At 38.2% G+C, this 11,553-nt stretch overlaps 1 long non-coding RNA gene across 1 annotated transcript; it reads left to right on the top strand.

Annotated features, from left to right (window-relative positions):
- Nucleotides 1–8,236: 8,236 nt before the first annotated feature.
- LOC147761434 (uncharacterized) lies at nucleotides 8,237–11,153 on the top strand. Its single transcript, XR_015334825.1, has 3 exons — nucleotides 8,237–8,497; nucleotides 9,916–10,008; nucleotides 10,414–11,153. It is a non-coding gene; the product is annotated as an uncharacterized LOC147761434 (long non-coding RNA).
- Nucleotides 11,154–11,553: the final 400 nt, after the last annotated feature.

Raw genomic sequence — 11,553 nt, forward strand, 5'->3', positions numbered from 1 at the left:
TCGTAGTAGACCAGTTGAGTACCGAAATTTTGGCCGGAACTCCATTTTTAGAGATGAACGATATTACTTTAAGACCAGCCCGAAAGCCGATTTCTTTTTCAGATGGCTCCTCTATTACGTATGATACTGGAAAAAACGTTCGATCTACAGCAAACATCAAACGTACTCAGTCTCATATACTTCGCGCGGGACCAATAAATTCCACGCTTTGGCCTGGAGACTATATTGAAACTGTCATTCCTGATAATTTGATTGGTGAGAAGGAACTCGCCGTTGAACCATGTGTCTATGGCAATGATTCTTCGCCTGTGTGGTTAAATCCGCAAGTCGTAAGATCAGTTCATGACAAAATAAGACTTACAAACGACACCGGACTACCATGTATTGTGAAACGCAACTCTCACATTGGTTTTGTCTGTCCAGTGAGCGATAGTGAAAAATCGCTTGATTTCCAGCCATCCACTTTGGATACTTCGCCTGCCAACATTTCTATTGCGTCACCAGTACTTCACTCTGCTGCCGTAAAGTTGGATCCAGATTCTCTGTTGACATCAGGGGACAAACAAGATTTTCAGACACTACTTGTGTCATACGACAATGTTTTCAACCCGTCAATCCCCGGATACAACGGTGCTATGGGACCTTTTAAATCGGTGGTAAACATGGGTCCTACTCAACCGCCCCAGAGGAAGGGCAGGATTCCCCAGTATAGCAGAGACAAACTTGTCGATCTACAAGAGAAATTTGATTTTCTGGAGAGTGTTGGCGTCTTCGCAAAACCTGAAGATGTGGGTGTGAATGTCGAATATCTGAACCCTTCATTTCTGGTAAAAAAGAGCAACGGTTCGTTCCGCTTGGTTACTGCTTTCAACGAAGTTGGAAAGTATTGCAAACCTCAACCGTCTCTTTTACCTGACGTAAATTCAACATTACGTAACATTGGAGGATGGAAACACATTATTACCACTGACTTATCCAGTGCCTTTTATCAGATTCCACTGGATAAGAATTCTATGAAATATTGTGGAGTTGCTACTCCTTTCAAGGGAGTAAGAGTCTACACACGTTCAGCAATGGGAATGCCCGGGTCGGAGACAGCATTAGAAGAGATGATGTCACGTGTCCTTGGTGATCTTATAATGAAAGGCGTCGTTTGTAAGATCGCCGACGATCTTTACTGTGGCGGCGAAACTGTGAAAGAACTGATGGATAATTTCCGACAGGTTCTACGAGCTCTCAGCAAGTGTGATCTCCGTCTTTCTCCGATCAAAACCGTGATTTGTCCAAGGGAAACAACAATCCTCGGATGGACTTGGAGAAGTGGTTTTCTCTCTGCCAACACTCACCGTATATCTACATTGTCGAACTGCGACCGCCCCATGACAGTTTTCGCACTCAGATCCTTCATTGGTGCCTATAAAGCATTCGCACGCGTACTACCTGGCTGTGCTTCGATACTTGCTCCCCTAGATAGCATGACTGCCGGAAAACAGTCCCAGGATAAACTGTCATGGACGGAGGAGAATGTTGTTGCCTTCGAAAATTCAAAGAAAGCTCTACTCAACCATCGTTCTATTATGATTCCTCGGATCAACGATGAGCTTTGGCTTGTGACAGAGGCCTCCTCTCGACACTCTGGTCTTGCTGCAACTTTGTACGCCAAACGCGGAGATAAGCTTCGTTTATCTGGATTTTTCAGCGCAAAACTCCGAAAACATCAGGTGACTTGGATACCGTGTGAGCTGGAAGCGTTAGCTATAGCTTCTGCGATCAAACACTTCGCTCCATATATTATACAAGTCACCAAACGCATGTTTTAACTGACAGTAAGCCTTGCGTACAAGCACATGTAAAATTATGCAGAAGAGAGTTTTCTGCAAGTCCACGAGTGTCTACATTTCTCTCTTTAGCCAGTAGATATCACGTTTCTGTGTAACACCTGGCAGGTTCAGATAATATTCCAACTGATTTCGCAAGTAGAAACGCAAAAGAATGCCAAAGCCAGAAGTGTCAAGTTTGCAGCTTTGTCTATACGATGTTCTTAGCGAGATCAAACAGCTACCATTCACCAACCGGAAAGCATGGCTTCAAATTCAACAAGAATGCTACGATCTACGTCGAACTAAGGCCCACTTATCTCAAGGTACGCGACCTAGTAAAAAAAACAACGGAGTGTCTAACGTGAAACGTTATCTACACATTGAGGGTCTTACCATCGCAAAAGACGGTCTTCTAGTAGTACGCCGTCAATCACCTTTGGAAAACTAACGTGATCTTATAGTAGTTCCCAGACAGGTGTTAAGCGGACTTCTTACTGCTCTCCACATCCGTCTAGAACATCCGTCCAGTTAGCAGCTTAAGAGCGTAGTAAAACGCTACTTTTACGCGTTGAACTTAGACAAAGAAGTCGATGAGACATCGCATTCATGCCATCGATGTGCTTCCTTGAAAAAAATTCCTCATCTTCAACAGGAACAGTCTTCAGAAGAACCCCCACCTACAGTTGGAGCATCATTTGCCGCTGATATTATGAAACGACACTCACAAAATATACTGATTGTAAGAGAAACGGTCACTTCTTTCACAACCGCGTGTTTTGTGAAGGACGAAACTAAGGATAGTTTACGGGAAGGTCTCATTCAACTGTGTGCAGAAATGCGACCACTTGACGGTCCATTTGCTGTCATTCGCACTGATTCTGCTCCTGGATTCAAATCATTAGTATCAGATGAGTCCCTTCGATCGTCTAGATTAGTCATCGAAATAGGACGTCCCAAAATCATCAATAAAAATCCAGTGGCGGAAAAAGCAGTCCAGGAACTTCAAGACGAAATTCTGCGCAAAGATCCCTCCCGTGATTCTATTTCTCAAACTACTCTCAGCCGTCACTGATCATGTTTGCGAAAAGGTTCAACGGGCCGTAAATGCACTAAAACCTCTATACTGCAAAGTTAGGTCCAAACATTTAAATGTTATATATAATGCCTTTATCCAATCACAATTTGATTACTGTGACATCTTCTATCATAACTCACTCCAGAAGAAATTATCGAAACTAACGTCTCTTCAATACCAAGCCGGCAAAATAGTACTGGGAGCCTTACCTAGCTCTTGTACCTCCAAAATATTTGAACAACTAAATTGGATTTCTCTATTTGATAGAAGAAAAATGCATGCTCAAAAAATTATGTTTTCAGTCATGGCGAATTTGGTCCCCTCCTATGTTTCTGATATATTCCGCCCATTCAGAAACCCTTTTCCAATCATAACCCGAGAAAATAACAAAAGAGACTTTAAACTTCCTCCTAAATACCCCCGTACCTCAGTTAACTATTTTCTGATGTCTTCATGGGATCAACTCTCCTCCTCCACTAAATCTTTACCTTCAATCTCATCTTTCAAGAACTCGATAAAAAAACACCTCACTGCTGGGTCGCTTTCAACAACAACACTAAACTTGAACAGAAATCATGAAAAAATTCTTAACAGAGCGAGGGTCGGGTGTTTATTTAGAGCAGAATTGTTTAGGCATAACTGGACTACTATTGATACACCACACTGCACCTGTGGTGCCCTTGAAACCCCTCTTCAATTTTTCTTCAGATGCCCTTTACTCAATTCAAAGTACCCTCCCCTTTACCAAAAAATAAATGAAACTCTACATGCAAGCAAGACCTCTTTCAAAACACAAAAAGAAAAGCTGTCGTTATTGCTCTACGGTCATAAATCCTTATCACCCACCCAAAATGAAATTATCTTCGACACTGTTGCAAATTTTCTTCTCGTAAACTTTGTTATCACTTAATAGGTACTATCTCTTTTCCTCTTCTTTCTTTCTGTACTTAACTTGTGCTCCTGATATGTATATGGAGTTTTACATTTACTCTGTTGTATATATGTATATACCTATCCATTTGTTTTATTTATTTACTTATTTAATTTAATTTTGTGGAGAGCATATAATGCTTCCAGCGCCTTGCCTCCACTTCATTCTTTTGAATAAACGTTGTTTAAAAAAACTCTCAGCCTGTGCGTTGCTCAGCTCAATTCTAGAATGCGCCGAGGAGGTTTGTCTGCGAGGGAAATGCTTTTTCAGAGGGATCAATTCACCTGTCAACAAATTCCCACTTCAGATAGAAAACTTATTATTGATCAGCATTCTATAAGAGAGAAAAACCACGACAGTAGTATGCAATCTAAAGCGCCTTTAAAACAAAGCGCCAACGATAACAATCTCAGTGTAGGAGATATCGTTTATTTACATCACGACAAGACAAAGAATTACGACCGAGATCGCTACATGGTGGTAAAAGTCGACGGTCACTGGTGCAATGTTCAAAAATTCATAGGAAATCAGCTACGATCCATGTCTTATAGAGTTAAACAATCAGACTGTTATAAAGTACCCGTTTATAAATGGAGAAAAGTCAACGATTTATGTAGTGACAACTCCGATGATTCGGACTTATCTTTGTCAGACTATGAAAACGTAAATACTGCTGACAACGACAAGGAACCTTGCAATGACTTTGACTCTTTCCATGAATTTCAACCTCAAGTTGACGAAAGCAACGAAAATGGTGAAGTTGAAACTCCATCAGATCTATGTGAACAACCAGCTCAAACTCTTAGACGTTCTACGAGAAAAAGACAAACTCCCAGATATCTTACTGATTATGTTTTGTAATAATGTCTTAAAAGAGTTTATACCTATGAATCTGACACTCAGTTATCTATAAACGGAGAGGAGACTTGCATGTACCTTTGACATTGACACTCTACTGTTACACCTCTGTACATACTGCACTAATGTTTTTGTATTGATTTTGCCGTTATTACACATTATTTAATCCTTTTATAAAAAAAAAAGAAAGAAAGAAAGAAAGAAAGAAAGAGAAAGAGAAAGAAAAGTGATTACGCCAGTATTATGTAAAGTGCATTCGATTGTAACGAGTAAACACAGCTGTATAGTACGTAATTGCCTCTAGCAGTGACACTTGGTCATCTGCCTGATTTGCATGTAAATAAACGCTGAGTGCCTTGTCGGCACTTGAGGTATATGATTTGGACACTAAAGACGTGTTTGTTTGCTTCATGTCATGGCGTAGAAATTCCTATAAGATTCCCTATAGGTTCCTATAGAAATTCCTATAAGATTTCCTATAGGATCCTCTAGGAATTTTTGTAATGGTCTGAACATAAATTTTAAAAAATAATTTCAGCTTCAATGATTTGGTACAAAAACATTCCTAATGATAAAATATTTCTCCATAAAAGATTACTTTACAAATGATCAATTTTTCAAGATTTCTTTAAAATAGAAATTAAAGAATTTCTATAGAATCCTATAGAAGACTATAAGATTGTGCATTATAAACAATAAAAATCATTTTTGCTTTAACAGTGATATATAATTGACAATTCCACTGATAAAATTGACCTATATCAAATATCTTTTGTTTAGAATGATATTTGTTTATAAGATATGTATTTTTCTCAAGATTTTAACTTACAACAATTTCCTATAGGATCCTATAGGAAATCCTATAGGAAAGGTGCCCTATAGGATCCTATAAGATTTCCTATAGGATCCTATAGTAATCCTATAGGATCCTATGGGAAATTTTCGTAAGGGAAGAGTAATGTGATGCATTCTAACCACTGACATGTTTTCCCCTACGCATAAAATCCCTGCGTCACTAAGTGCAAGTGTTGGAAATTGAATTACAGACTGAGAGTCATACTTTTGTGACAGGAATTTTTGATATTTTATTTCCCGCCTTCATGTGACCCAGAACAACATCTCCCATGTCACAGATGATGGCCTGTTCTATTCTGAGGATAATTCGGGTTAAGAACCCACAATGCAATGCGAATCCATTGTTAAGGTGTTTACGTAGCTACGAAAACATATGCATCGAGAGTGTGTTTGATAACCAGGCACGCAGCCAGGGGTGTTCGGGAGAAGGTCCGTTCTGTACCAAAATTTGATCCACAATGTAGGTACCATGATAATTCTCAAGTTATAGAGAGCTAGACGGTTCGTTGTTCATTTAAATGTTAACTGAGGAAAATCCAATTAGAACAAACAATTGGCAGGTAGTTTTCCCCGCAGAGGCGGTTTAGCTCTATTCCTACTGGGTGGGGTCGTGTACTATGTACGTCCCCAGCCACATTTTTGTTGGCGTAATTTTCGAACTGAAATTTCATGAATTCGTCACATTTTTGGCCTCTTTTAGGAGATATGTTTGGAGATTTGATGTCGTTTATTGTAATCGTACTATATTCCTCTACCAAAAAAGTGTCACCCCTAACGCAATGCGTAAAGTGATACTAAAAAATCATACTATTAACCAAAGTTCTTTATTTAACTTTTTAAAAAAAATCACAAAAGTTTACTGATTGAATAACTAATGAATAAGCTAACTATTGTAAAAAAACAAAGCCACATATTAGTATTTTGTACAGTAACCTCTGGACTGGAGGACTCATTTGTCGCATCTGTGCATGGAGTCAAAAAGTTTTGTAAACTTTACACAGTGATTGCGTTCCACATACGGTGCAAAGGTGGCATGAGATCCTTTTAGTTTGCAGGATTATCCATCAGTTATTTCCGAGGTTATCTTACACATTCTTAATAAGGTCCTTATCTAATGTTTGGTCTGGTCATTGGGGGTCAGGATCTGTATATAACCAGCCTACTGTTGTGTTGGCTGTTCGTGGAGTAGCATTGTCATGCTGAAACATACCTAATCGGTAGTGAATCTGTGTACATTTACTCCGTGTTCCATTTGAAGATTACACATTAAATTTCGATAAAAATACAAAAGAGGAGTGCGACAATTATAGGGTCGATAAACGATTATAGATATAATGACTGGCCTAGTCCTCTGGTCGCCTGGGTAGGCAATCCCCTTTAAAGTACTTTTGTAAACAAACGGTCTCCCGTAGCGAATTATCCTTTTGTTCAACAGCTTCGCGCGCGCAGCAGATTACGTCTTTAGTGACACTAGCTAACTGTAGTTATATTTGTGCCAGCTGTTATTTAATTTATTTTGGTGTGTCGGACGTTGCAGACCAGCCAACTGGTTCATTAAGGGTGCATTCCCATAGATTTAGATCGATCTAACACCCTAGGGGTTCACGCTAAATTGCAGTCAGCCGAACGGGCACCATAGTTAATTACCCCCTTACAGCTTTTAGTAGGCGGGACAGACATTTAAGCCGGATTATCTGACAGTAATCTAGTGAGACTCCCCGCGGGGATAGATCGATCTAAGATCGCATTCACAACGAGTTGAGCCAGGCTTTACAAATCCTGGGGACTAAATATGACGGACGTACATGAAAGAAAAACCGCCTAATCTTTTAATAGTCTCCCCACCTCTCACACGCCTCTCCATGTGTCGTCCCAATGGAGCCGAAATTTAATAACTGTACCCCCGCAGGGACGACGCATGGAGAGGCGTGTGAGAGGCGGAGAGACTATTAAAAGATTAGGCGGTTTTTCTTTCATGTACGTTCGCCATATTTAGTCCCCAGGATTTGTAAAGCCTGGCTCACCTCGTTGTGAATGCGGTCTAAAAGCTCTGGGAATACAGCCTAAGTCATTTCTTTTCTGAAGATTGGTGATACAGATTTCCCTCCTTTCCCCTCCTTCTAATAAGAAAGAGGGGAAGGGAGAGAAGGGAGAGACAGTGTCAAATTAAATGGGTAATATGAGTTATACAATACATTAATTTAAGGGACCCAAGGTGGAAGAAACGATAGACTGTTTCGCATCAAGGTATGCCATTATAATCAGTACATGGCCCTTAACAGGGGGGGTACATTAAATACAGACTCATTGTTGTATTAATATACTTTATTTTGCGGAATATACAGTGGTAGTAATAATTTTGTTTCTGTTGTACACCGGTGTAACAACGTTTGAAATGTTTTAATCCCTATCTTGTGAATAGAAAGGGGCGGACAAACAAAGGAGGGCCGTATAAATCCCTTCAAAATTCGAACGCGCAAACACAATAGCTTAGGTGGAATAACAAAATACTTAAGCCCGCATTCACAACGAGTTGAGCCAGGCTTTACAAATCCTGGGGACTAAATATGGCGGACGTACATGAAAGAAAAACCGTATAATCTTTTAACAGTCTCTCCGCCTCACACACGCCTCTCCATGCGTCGTCCCTGCGGGGGTACAGTCATTAGATTTCGGCTCCATTGGGACAAAGAGTTATAACAGAAGGAGATTACACGCGTGGGGGCGGAGCCCGTATTACGGTCTCTCATTGGTCGGAATGAATAGAACCCAGAGAACAATGGGTTCCTATCTCTGTTACGCTTTCCGTTACTCTCGTTTAAATCTCGTTTGTCAGAATAGGTGCCTTCGTCTGTCGTTTGGAGAGGACACAAACAGAAACGCAGTCAAAAGTTTCTTAAAATGAGAGAATTACAGAGTGCAGAGGATATAACGTTGGATAAGGTTATCAAAAAACAGGTAAGTGCTTTTAAATGCATAACTACTCGAAATATGAAGATAAATTGCAACTTTTATGCCGTGGGGTCTCACTGTGTAAGTGTCCAGCTCCACGTCGATCTCGCGAGGTGGTGTGTGGAGAATAAATATTGCACGAAAAATATTTCCTACTCATAACAAGTGCTTTTAAATATAGTATCAGATGAAGAAAGTTTGGTCTTTATACAGTTGCAATTGTTAAGTTATTTGTGGCAATAGCATAGAATAAAACTTAGGTGCACTTTCAGTAGCCTAATAACAAGCAGATGCATAAGCCGCCATCTTGTTTATGTTTCGAAAAAAAAATAACTCCAAAAGACATTTTCCTCCTACTTTTTGGTACTTGTGTCACATGACAGTCATAAAATTTAACTAATTGGTGTGTGTGCAATACATTTTCTTGAGCAGTGTTGTTGGTTTTTTCGATTTTACATGTGGTCTAGCTTGAATACGACAAGGGTCAATTTGCACGAGTCCAGATCAAAAAGTGTTACGCTTGTTACGGCCAAAAGCCTGAACGTTTTTTTGCACTTTTCAAATGCTTGATTATAAAAGATTTTGGTGTGTTTAGATTCTTGAACATCTTGGTCGTGGCTTGGTATATATTGCATGGGTATTGCTCCAATATTTCTTGAAAAAAATAACCCGTTTTGTTCAGAATACCAATTTTTTACTTTAGTGTTATGGGTAAATGTACCATTTTTGCCTTTACCTTTTTCGTGTTTAAAACCAAGAAGACTTATCATGACAGTTGGTCATCATTTTTCTTCTCACCATGGTGGGTGGCTTTGGAGTGGTAACTTTGTTGTTAAAGTAAGGTGCTCAGTTATTTTGACTGGAAAAGTTTTGCCTCCACTCAGCATTTTCCATCATGGCGGTCTAACGGGAAGTTTGACTTCACAGTGTCTTTGGTATAGTTATTTTAAACTTATTTAGTCTTCTTTTTACATATATATGTTTTAATTCATATTAAACCTTTGAAAAAAGAACACACATGAATCCTGGTGCTTCTTTATTTAAAGTCTTAAGGTTTTAAGTTCACCTAGGCTCCACCAATTACTTTACCTGTTATCTCACTACACATCTCCCTTTGAGTCAAGGTGTGTAAGACACACCTTATTGTGTAAGACGCCTCTATAATCAAGGGGTACTTGCTTCTCTACTTTAATTATACTTCACTACTTTGGCATGTTAGGTGGCAAGCTTGGATGTTTCAGTTCATTTTAAGAAAGAAGCTTTGCCTTGGTGGTTACAAAAGAATAGAGCCCTATTAAGGTTTATTCATTACTTGAAAGTAAATATTTCATCTTGCAGTGTTGAAACAGAAATTCTCTCAAAATTGATAATGAATTTTACATGCATATCTTAACACTACTCAAGTTTTTTTTCTTCTATTATAGATATGGGAGAAGGCTGCATTGAATATATGAATTATGGTCAGGCTGGAAAAAATTTAAAAATGTCAATGAAAAAGGAAGGTCAGCGTGTCTGGGGTAAGTTACTTTTGTCATAATGCCTAAGATGCATTAAACATTCACTAACAACAGTACCCTTTTTAATTTTTTTTCAAAATACAACAACCTTGGGCATTTTCCTTTTAGCAACCAGCCTCTCTGAAATCCCCTTATTGTCCTGTCAGAAGAGTAGGAACTAGGGCAGATTTAAATAATTTCTTGTAATAAGTACAATTTCTTTCAATTTCTTGGGGTTATTAGCTTGTGATCATGAATCTTGATATTCTACATAAATATAGTTGTAAATTGTACATTTATGTGGTGAACATTATTTCAGTCAAGTCATAACAAGACACATTAAACTTCACTGCGTAATTCCATAATGTCTACATGGATACTAGTAGTTCATAATGCTATTATTATGTTTTTTTTTCTAACCTACAGGTTTCTCTCTTTTCTGAGTGGCATGGCATTGGCAGGCGGAAGAAAAGGCCCTGAAGAAATTCTCCCTTAAGTTGTCCTTTTTGGAGAAGAAACTGGATAAGACTGGCCAACAGAGATTGCATTAAATTAATAGTGCTCCTTCATGACATTTTAAAATATTTTCAGTCACCTAACTGACTCTATACATTTCAAAAGTTGACATAAATTTTATGTTACTGTCACGTGGAAAAAAATTCAAAACCTATATATAATTTGTTGAGTGCCATGGTATAACAGTCTACCTGATTGCCAGTAAAATTTGGACTGTTTCAGTGAAATTTCTTTAAAGCAGTCACTTACTGGCCCAGTTATTTTTTTCAGCTGTAACATGTACTCCAGTTCATTTTATAAATGTTCTTACTGATTTATAATAACCTTTTGAAAATCCCATGTTTTTTATCCTATTTGTAAGAATTAGCCACTTTATCTTCTAGGTTTTTTTTTCATTCAGCCCATTAGATTCTCAGACCTTGCTGGCCTGTGAGTGGAATAGTATCTGGCACAGACTGGTATCAGCAAGTCAGATAAAAAAGAATATAATTATTTCTATTTGCACGGTTGAAAAAAAATTCCAACACAGACTGCATAAAACTTGGAAAACTATAGCAACTTAATCATTCTTATGACTTCATTAATTACTGCTTGTGTGTAAAATTTTGTTTTTGTTCTTCTATTGATATAATAAAATGGTTTTACTCACAGATGCTACTATCATGATGCTTGAGTATAGAGTTGATTAAAAGATATTTTAAGTTAATATAGTAAATAATAGTTTGAAATTCAAAATTCTCATCTTTATTTGTTTCACTTTAAAGAGCTCAGTTAATACTAAAATTTCTGATATATTTTGTACATAAATATATTTATGAATGAACAAAAATTATTCTTAATGTTTAGCACTGTGCACTTGTTTACCGACAAATAAGAAGTGTTAGTATGTGTCAAAATAATCCTGAAAATAAAAAGGGAGATTTCCAAGATAAAGAAATTTATAACGAGTATTTAGTAAACTGACATGTCGTGGCATTGCCTCAACCTTTGATTAACATTTCACTTCAATGCATTATGATATTAAAATTATACCGAGTGAGAGAAAAAAAA

Source organism: Lingula anatina, chromosome 5 (genome assembly GCF_051362555.1).
Source record: "Lingula anatina isolate TDL-2025a chromosome 5, LinAna3.0, whole genome shotgun sequence".
Taxonomy (NCBI): domain Eukaryota; kingdom Metazoa; phylum Brachiopoda; class Lingulata; order Lingulida; family Lingulidae; genus Lingula; species Lingula anatina.